This window comes from Zootoca vivipara, chromosome 12 (genome assembly GCF_963506605.1).
Source record: "Zootoca vivipara chromosome 12, rZooViv1.1, whole genome shotgun sequence".
Taxonomy (NCBI): domain Eukaryota; kingdom Metazoa; phylum Chordata; class Lepidosauria; order Squamata; family Lacertidae; genus Zootoca; species Zootoca vivipara.
In genome coordinates, this window is record NC_083287.1 from 46,110,843 (window position 1) to 46,122,922 (window position 12,080).

A 12,080-nucleotide genomic window follows, 5' to 3' on the forward strand; every position below is an offset into this window, starting at 1 on the left:
TATGAACGTTAAAGGCGAGGAAAATGAGCTAGTGTTTGGAATAAGTACTCAGCAACATATGACACCATTTTTAAAATAGTGGTTTCCTGGGAAATCATTTGTTTTCTTGTGCTTACATAGTGCTTACAGTGCAGAAGGTAACTGGAGGCGAATATTTATGAAAATCGTTTGTGCTTGAAGGAATGCATATACAGTATAACAAAAGCGGACTTCTCTTCCAATATTTTTAAGGTAAAGAAGGCAAATCCTCCACTGCTGTGATTCTTTTGCCTTCGAATATTAGAAAAATAATTTGACATTAATATCCTGTTTTCAGTCATGCACACAAGTTGCAAGTGGTTAAGACGGAAATCCTATACAGTACACACACATCTCAGAGAAGGTCTTATTGAGGTGATGTCTAAGTAAAAATGTACAGGTTTTCACTGTTAGTCCAATTTAAATCAATGGAACTAGAACATAATTTTGTGGTGGATTGAAGGGACTGCGGCGGCGGGGGCGGGGGCACAAACGATAACTTTTTTTTTAATGGAACACTGAAGTATTCTGGGTGGTCTTTTTGAAAACAAGATTGTAAGACTTGTGTATGTTTTTGCTACCAGAGAATTACAAATACTAGGCCTAACTTCTTCCCCAAGAAAGCCCGTTAGGTATACATGACTCAAAAGGTAAGAACAAGTCCTCAGAAACTTAAAAACAAAACAAAACACATCCCAGCCTTTTATTATTATTAAATTTTTTCTGAACAAAAACCCATTTCTGTGGCCAGCAGGAAAAGTAAATTGCCAGAAGTGTTTAATCCTTTCATGAAAACTCAGAACCTGAGCTGCATGTAAATTAAGTCTGCTCATCCTCCCAACCATAATCTCTGAGCTGAAAATATCTCATTGTAAACACCAGCCTTCTGTTTGCCTAATTTTAAAAAGGTGTTTTTTATTTTTAATAATTGCAAGTTTTTTTATGAACCCTAACTTTGAGAATGCTACGAACATGAGTTTGACCAAACTGTGGGAGGCAGTGGAAGACAGGAGTGCCTGGTGTGCTCTGGTCCATGGGGTCACGAAGAGTCGGACACGACTAAACGACTAAACAACAACAATTTTATCTGTAAGTTGCCTTGAGTCTCGGTCTGGGAGAAAGGTGGGATATAAATATAAAAATAATATTGACAATAATATTCCAAACTTGTTCATCCTGGTGGATTACGGGTTTCTTCCACTCCTTCCTGCATTGTGAGGGAATTTGGACAGTCATATCTTGGCTTAAGCCTTTCAGCCTTGCAAGCATTTATTTCACTCTTCCCTTTACACCAGAGAGCAAACACACCAGGAATTATTTTTATCAACTCTGATTTCTCATCCACTGCTTCAGAACTATGAAGCCAACTTCAAATGATGGATTATTACACTGGTTCGTTCCAAAGCTCTTAACCGTAGTTTCCATTAGGGGTTCTATAAGCTGCTAGCCAGAAAACCATGGTTGACAGCTTAGTTGTCTTTGCTATGCTGATAATGTCCCATTGATCAAATTCTGGGTTAGTTATCCTGTTTCATGCATGCATCCATCCTTTCTTTCTCGTTTCTCTTTTCCCCTTGAATGCAAAGACTTCTGCAGCTTTTTGTCTCCTGCCACATATGTAAAGAACAATCTAAAGCAATATTCCTTCTCCCGAGGCCTCTGATATTTTTTATCTTCTCCTTTTCCTTCTGTGTCTCGTCTGCTTTTCTTAGTATCTTGCCCATCTTAAATTGTAAGCCTCCAGGAGTGTTGCCTCTTAAAAGTATAATTACTGCACAGCACCCACTGTTTGAGCTGCTTCACAAGAACGTAATAAAATACGACAAGGTCCAGTCCTTTCAGTTAGATGTTGCTCAGCTGGCAAAGCAGCAGCTTAAGAGGGTGACACAACGTTGTTGATTGTGCTGTCGTTTCCTTAGCAAATTATGTTTTATTTTGATTACATACTTGGCCCTTGTGCCTTAGTTATGTTCCACAAAGGCCTTTTTGTAGTACAGTCAAGCGGCTTCTGTTTTATGGTAAATTGTTATTTCACGTGACTTTCCTTAACATTACTGTGCAGGCCCAGCACTAGAAATTGCATCATTTGAGCCAGCCTGCAACTCTGCCATTGCTCCCCTTTCATCTCCCCACTGCCGCCACTCCCATTCTTTTCCTTGCAGTGGCAGCAGCACCACCTCCCCTCCCTCTCCCCTCTCCCTGTTACCGCCACTCCCACTAAATTACCAATGGCAATAGCAGAGAGAGTGTCTTCTCTTCCGCCTTCTCCCCCCTGCCTTGCCTCACTGAGGAGATCATTCTTCAGAACCAGGCATTCTGGGTGAGGTGCCTGTTCTGTCTGTCACTCAGGTTTGCCATGGTGGCTAGAGAGGCTTTAAAAACTTAGAATGATATTGTAATAATTAAAAGCAGCAGGGTTGTCCCCACCCCCCCAGCCAGAACTCACTAGAACTCATTTCTGGCACCTCTGAGGTGGTCACCATTGGCATCCTAATAGAACAAGGGAGGTGTTCATGGTGAGTTCTGGCACCTTTAAAAAAAGAAAAATAGCACCGAAAAGCAGTAATAATTTTGGGATTTCCTTAATAGGTTCTCCCCCTTTGTAATACAGCGTTGTGAGTGGCAGATGGATGTGGCTTTAAGACACTCATATATAACTCATCTAGTGGTTAGTTTTTGTGTAGTGACTTAGTATATTGCACAAGGCTCACTGTTTCATCCCAAATAGTATACTGTAGATCTCTTCCACAAGAGTAGAGGGCATAAATTACCCTTCTCACTTTCCTTCAAATAATTGGGTACTGGAATGTTATCATATTGGTGGAATTTATTGGTTGGGTGCTGAATTTATGATTATCCATGCTTTCCCTGGGGGAAAAAGCCACATTTTTAAAAGCATTGGCAGGACTTGAATAGCTTTCTTCCATAATTGCCTTTGTTTTGGTTGCATGGTAATTGTCTTTTGTGTCTGTTCTTGAATAATTATGTAATTGTTCATAATCTCTGTACTGAGAGAAAGATTTTCCTATTATTCATAAAAGGTAATAACTAGAAATTAAATTACAGTGTTACAAACTGGGATTTTCAGTATAATGTAAAGGCCTAAATAGCCACTGGAAACCTGTTTCGAATGCTGTAACCTGAAGGTTTTCTTGAGGATGCCAGTCTGCTAGCAACCAAAATATCTAAATATCTCTTAAGTTCAAAGGCTAAAATAATAGAAATGGAAGGAACTTGAAGACCATCTATAGGTAAAGCACAATCTTTTATATGCATAAGAATGGCATCGTTTCCTTGGATCCAAAGGCCAGCATTCTGTTTTCAGCAATGGCCAAACAGAAGTCTTTGAGGAGTTTATAAGCAAAGAATAAGCAGAAAAACATAATTTATTGTTGTCTGCGCCAATATTTGCTAACCAGAAGTATACTGGTTCTGAAAATGTAAAGATCAGTTTTAAAACTATTTATATCCTGCCCTTTTGCTATAATGCACAAGATGTTCTGCAGAAATTTAAATGCTTAGCAACATTCAATGGTAGCTAAAAAAAAAGTTTTGCAACACTTTTCAAAGGCAGACCCATATAAAGCCTCTGGTTACAGGTAGGTAGCCGTGTTGGTCTGGGTCGAAGTAAAATAAAAAAATTCCTTCAGTAGCACCTTAAAGACCAACTAAGTTTTTATTTTGGTATGAGCTTTCGTGTGCATGCACACTTCTTCAGATACAGTGAAATAGAAGTCCCCAGGCACTTATGTAGAGAAGGGGTGGGGAGGGGTGGGGATGGGGAGGGGAGGGGGGATCACTCAGAAGGGTGGTGGAAGTGGGTGATTGACTGACTGATAGCTGTTGATGACCGAAAACAACTGCAAATGGTTTTGCATGAAAAAGCAAGGGTTGAGATGGCTGAAGATCGCTTATCATGTATAATGAGATAAGAATCCAATATCTCTGTTCAAACCAGGTCCCTCCATGGTTTTGAGCCTGTTTCAAAGTTTCAGTGACAACGTAACTGAGGTATATGTGTCACCATAGCCAGATCTGCCTTCTCAATGAATTGATTATTCTTCTTTAAGGACTCCTTGCCACAGTGAGTTGCTGAACATCCAGCAGGAAAGCTGGGTCAAGAAGCACTTCTAGATGAACACCCGATTCTTCGAAGGAATTGCAACCCCATCTAAAACTGATTGAAGTGCCATTCCCTGATCTGCATTTCCATTGAACAGGAACACTATATTCAGCAGTTACCCACAGAGCCTCCATGAATTTGTCCAATGGCTTTAAAAAACATTTATACTGTCTTCACTGCAGGCAGTGGAGTTATAGAACTCAATTAAGCACACATTGGGGAAAGACGTGCCTCAGTCCTTTGGAAACGTATGGAAGATATATTGCTAGGGTTAGCCGTCATTACCCATGGTTTATGAAATCCTGTTGGAAAACGCGACTAGACAGAGAAATAGAGCCTGCAATAAATCAGTGATGTTCATTAGCTCATAAAACAGAATTAGCTGAAACAAACATTATAGCATATAGTGCAGATAAAGCACTACTATATGCACTATTTTTAAAAAAACAAAAAACCTAGAAATCAGGATTTCAATAAAGGAATAAATATGATTCCAAGTGTAATCCTACCTGCAATTTGTGTTACTTAATTTCTGCTGAATTGGAAGCTCCAATTGGAAGCCACATCCTGGCTTTCCATAGTGGTGGTGCTGAAGTTAGCAGACAGCAGGCCAACACTGCTGTTCTCTTACAAACTACCACAGAACCAGTCACCCTGCACTACTCCCAGAATCCCTTATTTGAGACTATCAGTGCCTTACACATGGTCAGACAATGTTTGGACTTGCCATGGGGCAGTGGACAATGCGTTCCATCCAACTTGCAAGCCAAAATTAAACTTCCCAAAGGTAGATTACAGATAGCAATAACAAGACTAAAAGTGCCAGCAGAGGCTAATATACCCAGTGCCTCAAAATTGTGTTTGAAGTTTAATTACAGGAACTGTCAGGAGATAGGGAAGAGGGTTATGTAGCAGAAGTCTTAGATGGTCTTCATTTACAGAGGGTTTCTGAAGAGCTTTCATGGTTTTCAAATAAAAACGTTTTGAATTAATAAACAAGATTGAAACGCTAAACCAAAGTGGATTGTGACGAACACACATTGGCTTTTAACATAGAAAACCAAGGCTCAGCACATTGAACATGACTGAACTCTGTGCCTTGCCTTAATTCATCTCCTAGCAGGAAATATATTGTAAGGATAAATGAGACGTCGAGCCCATCAACAGATTTCAGTGCATGCTGAAAAATGCTGCACATGCTACCAGTAACATTAACAATATTTTACAATTTTAATAATTGCATAATAGTTATAAAACAACATTTTGTAGTTAAAAGGAGAAAGGAGATATTGCTGCCCAGTCTAGCTCTAGAGGGGCCTTTTGATCCAGAAGGACTCTTCTTGAATATGCATGAATATATGTGTACCAGACAGATGTTCACATTTGGGGTCTTTCTGTCCTTTTGGACAGAAAGATGTCAGGAAAATTATATGTCAGGATGACCCTTAAGAATGTCTCTTGGTTTCGGCCAAGTGGGATTCTACATACTACCACCACTTCTGCTTTGATAATTCTAGTCCAGCATCCTGTTCTCACAGTGGCCAGCCAGATTCCTGTGGGTAACCTGCAAGCAGGATCCAAGCACAAGAGCCCTCTCCCCCTCCTGTGGTTTCCAGCAACTAGTATTCAGAAGCATACCACCTCTGACTGTGAAGGCAGAGCATAACCATCATAGCTAGTAGCCACTGAGAGCCTTAATTCTCCATGAATTTGGTCTAATGCTTTTTTTAAGCCATCCAACTTCGTGGCCATCACTTCCTCCAGTGGGAGTGAGTTCTGTTGTTCAAGCACGCACTGCATAAATAAGTCCTTCTGTTTATCGATCCTGAATCTTCTTATCTATCCTGAAACTTCGAGCATTTGGCTTCATTGGATAACCATGAGTTGTGGTGTTATGAGAGTGGGAGAAAAATGTTTCTCTAGCCACTTTCTCCATGCATGCGTAATTTTGTAAATGTCTGTCATGTCACCTCTTACTTGACTTTTCTCTAAACTTTAACTATTATATCAATAGTTTCCCCAAAAACTGTTTATATAACAGTCTGTTCTTTTATGGCCTGTGAAACCTGATTTACACAGATAACCTTCTCCTCCTGTCGTGATTCTTTTATTTTGCAGTTACTCATACAGATACTGTAGATATAGAAATACATTTTAACATTTAAATGTTTCCTATCTCTCTCTCTCTCTCTCTCTCTCTCTCTCTCTCTCTCTCTCTCTCTCACACACACACACACACACAATGTGCATGTGTATAAACGTTTCCATTGACGTACATTTGTGATGAATAATTTTAATGCTTTGGAAGGAGGTCACAATCTGGTTGACTCACACAGAAAATGCATTCATAAACAGCGGATAATAAAGATAATATTTCTTTCATAAAATAACTAACTGACAGCAAATATTATTGATAAGAATATACTTGCAAGGCTTTCTCACTATGCTTTCAAAGGCTCTCTGTTCAATAGAGAAATATTGCACTTATATTCTCATTCTCTCCATACTTTCAAATTATATTTTACCTCTTCAGATATGAATGTTTTTTTAATATGGGGAATAAAGAGGCGCTTAAGTGAATTAATGCACTAATTCCTTAGAACCTTTGCAGCAGGCACCCCCAAACTGCGGCCCTCCAGATGTTTTGGCCTATAACTCCCATGACCCCTACCTAACAGGAATTGTAGTCTAAAACATCTGGAGGGCCGAAGTTTGGGGATGCCTGCTTTACAGCAACGTAGCAGTTAAGTGCCCCTTCATGGATCAATGCCTTGTCGTGGCGAAGGGGCTTGAATAACTCAGAGAAGCTATGAGCTATGCCATGCAGGGCCACCCAAGATGGACAGGTCATAGTGGAGAGTTTTGACTAAACGTGATCCACCTGGAGAAGGAACTGGCAAGCCACTCCAGTATCCCTGCCAAGAAAACTCCATGGACAAAGACAACAGGCATATAAAAGTTATGACGCTGGAAGATGAGCCCCTCAGGTCGGAAGGCGTCCAACATGCTACTGAGGAAGAGCGGAGGACAAGTACAAGTAGATTCAGAGCTGATGAAGCGGCTGGGCCAAAGCCGAAAGGACGCTCAGTTGTGGATATGCCTGGAAGCGAAAGGAAAGTCCGATGCTGTAAAGAAAAATATTGCATAGGAACCTGGAATGTAAGAACCATGGATAATGGTAAGCTGGATGTGGTCAAAAATGAGATGACAAGAATAAATATCGACATCCTGGGCATCAGTGAACTAAAATGGAAGGGAATGGGTGAATTCAGTTCGGGTGACTATCATATCTACTACTGTGGGCAAGAATCTTGTAGAAGAAATGGAGTGGCCCTCATAGTCAACAAAAGAGTGGCAAAAGCTGTAATGGGATGCAATCTCAAAAATGACAGAATGATCTCGATATGAATCCAAGGCAGACCTTTTAACATCACAGTAATCCAAGTTTATGCACCAACTACCGGTGCTGAAGAAAGTGAAATTGACCAATTCTATGAAGACCTACAACACCTTCTAGAAATGACACCAAAGAAGGATGTTCTTCTCATTACAGGGGATTGGAATGCTAAAGTAGGGAATCAAGAGCTAAAAGGAACAACTGGCAAGTTTGGCCTTGGAGTTCAAAATGAAGCAGGGCAAAGGCTAATAGAGTTCTGTCAAGAGAACAAGCTGGTCATCACAAACACTCTCTTCCAACAACACAAGAGACGACTCTACACATGGATATCACCAAATGGGCAGCATCGAAATCAGATTGATTATATTCTCTGCAGCCAAAGATGGAGAAGCTCTATACAGTCAGCAAAAACAAGACCTGGAGCTGACTGTAACTCAGATCATCAGCTTCTTATAGCAAAATTCCAGCTTAAACTGAAGAAAGTAGGAAAAACCACTGGGCCAGTAAGATACAATCTGAATCAAATCCCTTATGAATACACAGTGGAAGTGAGGAACAGGTTTAAGGATTTAGATTTGGTGGACAGAGTGCCTGAAGAACTATGGATGGAGGCTCGTAACATTATACAGGAGGCAGCAACGAAAACCATCCCAAGGAAAAGGAAATGCAAGAAAGCAAAATGGCTGTCCAACGAGGCCTTACAAATAGCGGAGGAGAGGAGGCAAGCAAAATGCAAGGGAGATAGGGAAAGATACAGGAAACTGAATGCAGATTTCCAAAAAACAGCAAGGAGAGACAAGAGGGTCTTCTTAAATGAGCAATGCAAAGAAATAGAGGAAAACAATAGAATGGGGGAAACCAGAGATCTGTTCAAGAAAATTGGAGATATGAAAGGAACATTTCGTACAAAGATTACCATAATCAAGGACAAAAGTGGTAAGGACCTAACAGAAGCAGAAGACATCAAGAAGAGGTGGCAAGAATACACAGAGGAATTATACCAGAAAGATATGGAGGTCTCGTACACCCCAGGTAGTGTGGTTGCTGACCTTGAGCCAGACATCTTGGAGAGTGAAGTCAAATGGGCCTTAGAAAGCACTGCTAATAACAAGGCCAGTGGAAGTGATGATATTCCAGCTGAACTATTTAAAATTTTAAAAGATGATGCTGTTAAGGTGCTACACCCAATATGCCAGCAAGTTTGGAAAACTCAGCAATGGCCAGAGGATTGGAGAAGATCAGTCTACATCCCAATTCCAAAGAAGGGCAGTGCCAAAGAATGCTCCAACTACTGCACAATTGCGCTCATTTCACACGCTAGCAAGGTTATGCTTAAAATTCTACAAGGCAGGCTTAGGCAGTATGTGGACCGAGAACTCCCAGAAGTGCAAGCTGGATTTCGAAAGGGCAGAGGAACCAGAGACCAAATAGCAAACATGCGCTGGATTATGGAGAAATCTAGAGAGTTCCAGAAAAACGTCTACTTCTGCTTCATTGACTATGCAAAAGCCTTTGACTGTGTCGACCACAGCAAACTTTGGCAAGTTCTTAAAGAAATGGGAGTGCCTGATCACCTCATCTGTCTCCTGAGAAATCTCTATGTGGGACAAGAAGCTACAGTTAGAACTGGATATGGAAAAACTGATTGGTTCAAAATTGGGAAAGGAGTACGACAAGGTTGTATATTGTCTCCCTGTTTATTTAACTTATATGCAGAATTCATCATGCGAAAGGCTGGACTAGATGAATCCCAAGCCGGAATTAAGATTGCCGGAAGAAATATCAACAACCTCAGATATGCAGATGACACAACCTTGATGGCAGAAAGTGAGGAGGAATTAAAGAACCTTTTAATGAGGGTGAAAGAGGAGAGCGCAAAATATGGTCTGAAGCTCAACATCAAAAAAACCAAGATCATGGCCACTGGTCCCATCACCTCCTGGCAGATAGAAGGGGAAGAAATGGAGGCAGTGAGAGATTTTACTTTCTTGGCCTCCTTGATCACTGCAGATGGTGACAGCAGTCACGTAATTAAAAGACGCCTGCTTCTTGGGAGAAAAGCAATGACAAACCTAGACAGCATCTTAAAAAGCAGAGACATCACCTTGCCGACAAAGGTCCGTATAGTTAAAGCTATGGTTTTCCCAGTAGCGATGTATGGAAGTGAGAGCTGGACCATAAAGAAGGCTGAGCACCGAAGAATTGATGCTTTTGAATTATGGTGCTGGAGGAGACTCTTGAGAGTCCCATGGACTGCAAGAAGATCAAACCTATCCATTCTTAAGGAAATCAGCCCTGAGTGCTCCCTGGAAGGACAGATCGTGAAGCTGAGGCTCCAATACTTTGGCCACCTCATGAGAAGAGAAGAATCCTTGGAAAAGACCCTGATGTTGGGAAAGATTGAGGGCACTAGGAGAAGGGGACGACAGAGGACAAGATGGTTGGACAGTGTTCTCGAAGCTACAAACATGAGTTTGACCAAACTGCGGGAGGCAGTGCAAGACAGGAGTGCCTGGCGTGCTATGGTCCATGGGGTCACGAAGAGTCGGACACGACTAAACGACTAAACAACAACAAGCAGTTAAGTGAGATATGAAAGAAACAATGTACTATTTAATAGAAGAAGGGTTGCTAAGGCAGCCATTTTGAGCCTCTGGGCCCATTTGGAATTCTGAAGAGTCCCATGGGCATCACCTTTCTGGCTGTTTTTCACCCTCTTCCTTCGTCACTCCCATCCAGTCAAACAATAGGTTGTGCACAGACATATTTCCATTCACACACTTTGCTTTTCCGTTGGGTCTTGGTAAAAGGTGGATCCAGTAGAATTAAAACAGATCCTTTTGAATTTTCATGATTTTACAAATTCAACTTTGCATAACAACAACAACCACCACCACCACCACCAGATCTGGTGCTTGCTAGTAGCACAAAAACATTAATCTGTGGCACAGATCCTCTCGGCTATTCATTGTTTTTATATAAGATGACAACAAAACAACAAGTCACAGAACACATCTGTGGTCACAGAGAAGACCTATGATTTGGTAATAGTTTTGAGGGGATATTTTGTAAAACATTATGAGGATGCATAGTTTTTGCACCATAGCAGCACTGGAAAGCACAGGATCCATGATTGTGGTTCAGCCAATTGAGACAGATCTGTGATTTGAAGGTGGTGGTGGTGGGGAATGCAAATTTAACAGGATTGTGTGTTTTTTTATGGGTGTGTTTGTATGTGCACACACTCTTTTCTCTCTCTCTCTTGATTCCTGTGTCACTTCAGCCTTCCAGATCACTCCCCTTCCCTTCTCTCTCTCCCCACCCCCCGGCTTTCCATGTCATCTTCTTGGTTGCTCTACTTTCTTTTCAGTTGCTCAGGTGCCACTCTGAGCCTTGGAAAGTACATAGTGCTCCTTCAGCTCTTATTTCAAGGGGAGGAGGGCAGTAGCGCCACTTGCCACATCATGACGAAGGCAGCAATGACCGGGGCCTCAGGGTCTCCGTTGTCACCCTTGTGCAAATAGGCGCTACGCTGCTGACTCCAGAAGTTGGGCTCTCAGCAACATTATAGTGAGCTTATACCTCTCACACCTTGTCTAGTGTCCTCCATGTAGGAAAACAGATGAGAGATTTTTAAACACTTGGAATGACATGCTAAAGGAGAGCATGTTTTTCACTTGCTGCTATCGTAACGTGGGAGATTTATAAATGTGCCATGTATAAGTTACTTTCGGAGGATATCTGTACTTTTAAAACTTATGCAAAAGGACATTTGTGAAACAAAGTGTGAATGATGGGTGGGCGTTTGGAAGTGTGTACACAGAATCACAAGCTTGCTTTTTGAGCAGCTTGGTGGAGCAAAACCTGTTACAAAATAAAATATCGTTGACAGGTTGGAGATATTGCCATCTCTTCTCTATTAGAGGGCTTAAATATGAAATTAGCACTGCACATTTGGATTATCTGCTTATCTTTCACTTTAGTTCTAATATTGTAGAAATGCCAAGTATCTAAAAAGATCTAGAATTTGCAACTTCTCTTTTAAGTTTGATTTTTGGTAAGGGATTCCTGGGTATTCAATATAGCAAAACCTCCTGGGTGGTCATACAGCACTGTCTTTAAAGAAGAACAGTATCTAGGATGGTGTGAGAAATCTTGCTCCTCTGTCACAGCAAAAAAGCAGAAGATTGTTCTTGCTGTTACTGGTAGCAGGCGCAGCATTAAAACGGATTCCAGTTATGTAATTAAGTATGTAAATTTAGTTGACCTTCTTTTGCATAATTATGTAGCTCAGCTGCTTACAATGCATATTGATTTAGAACACTAGGGTAATGTAAACCTACTGGAATAGCATTTTGCAGATCACACAAAATCTCAAAGCAGAGCAAGTGGCTTGTGTTCCTAAAGGCTCAGGTTTTATTTAAAGGCTTTTATTTCTGGAGTCATAGCATGGGACACTTTAATTTCTGAGGATGTATCTGTTTAAATCTTAGACTGACATTTTGGTTCTTTTTCTTTTTTAATGAATGGAATATTTGGGAC

General features: G+C 41.0%; 1 protein-coding gene across 1 annotated transcript in view; it reads left to right on the forward strand.

Annotated features, from left to right (window-relative positions):
* The window catches only part of PTPRN2 (protein tyrosine phosphatase receptor type N2), a 592,105-nt gene that overhangs the window by 8,086 nt on the left and 571,939 nt on the right, over positions 1-12,080 (forward strand). The gene's annotated exons all lie outside the window — the stretch shown is intronic.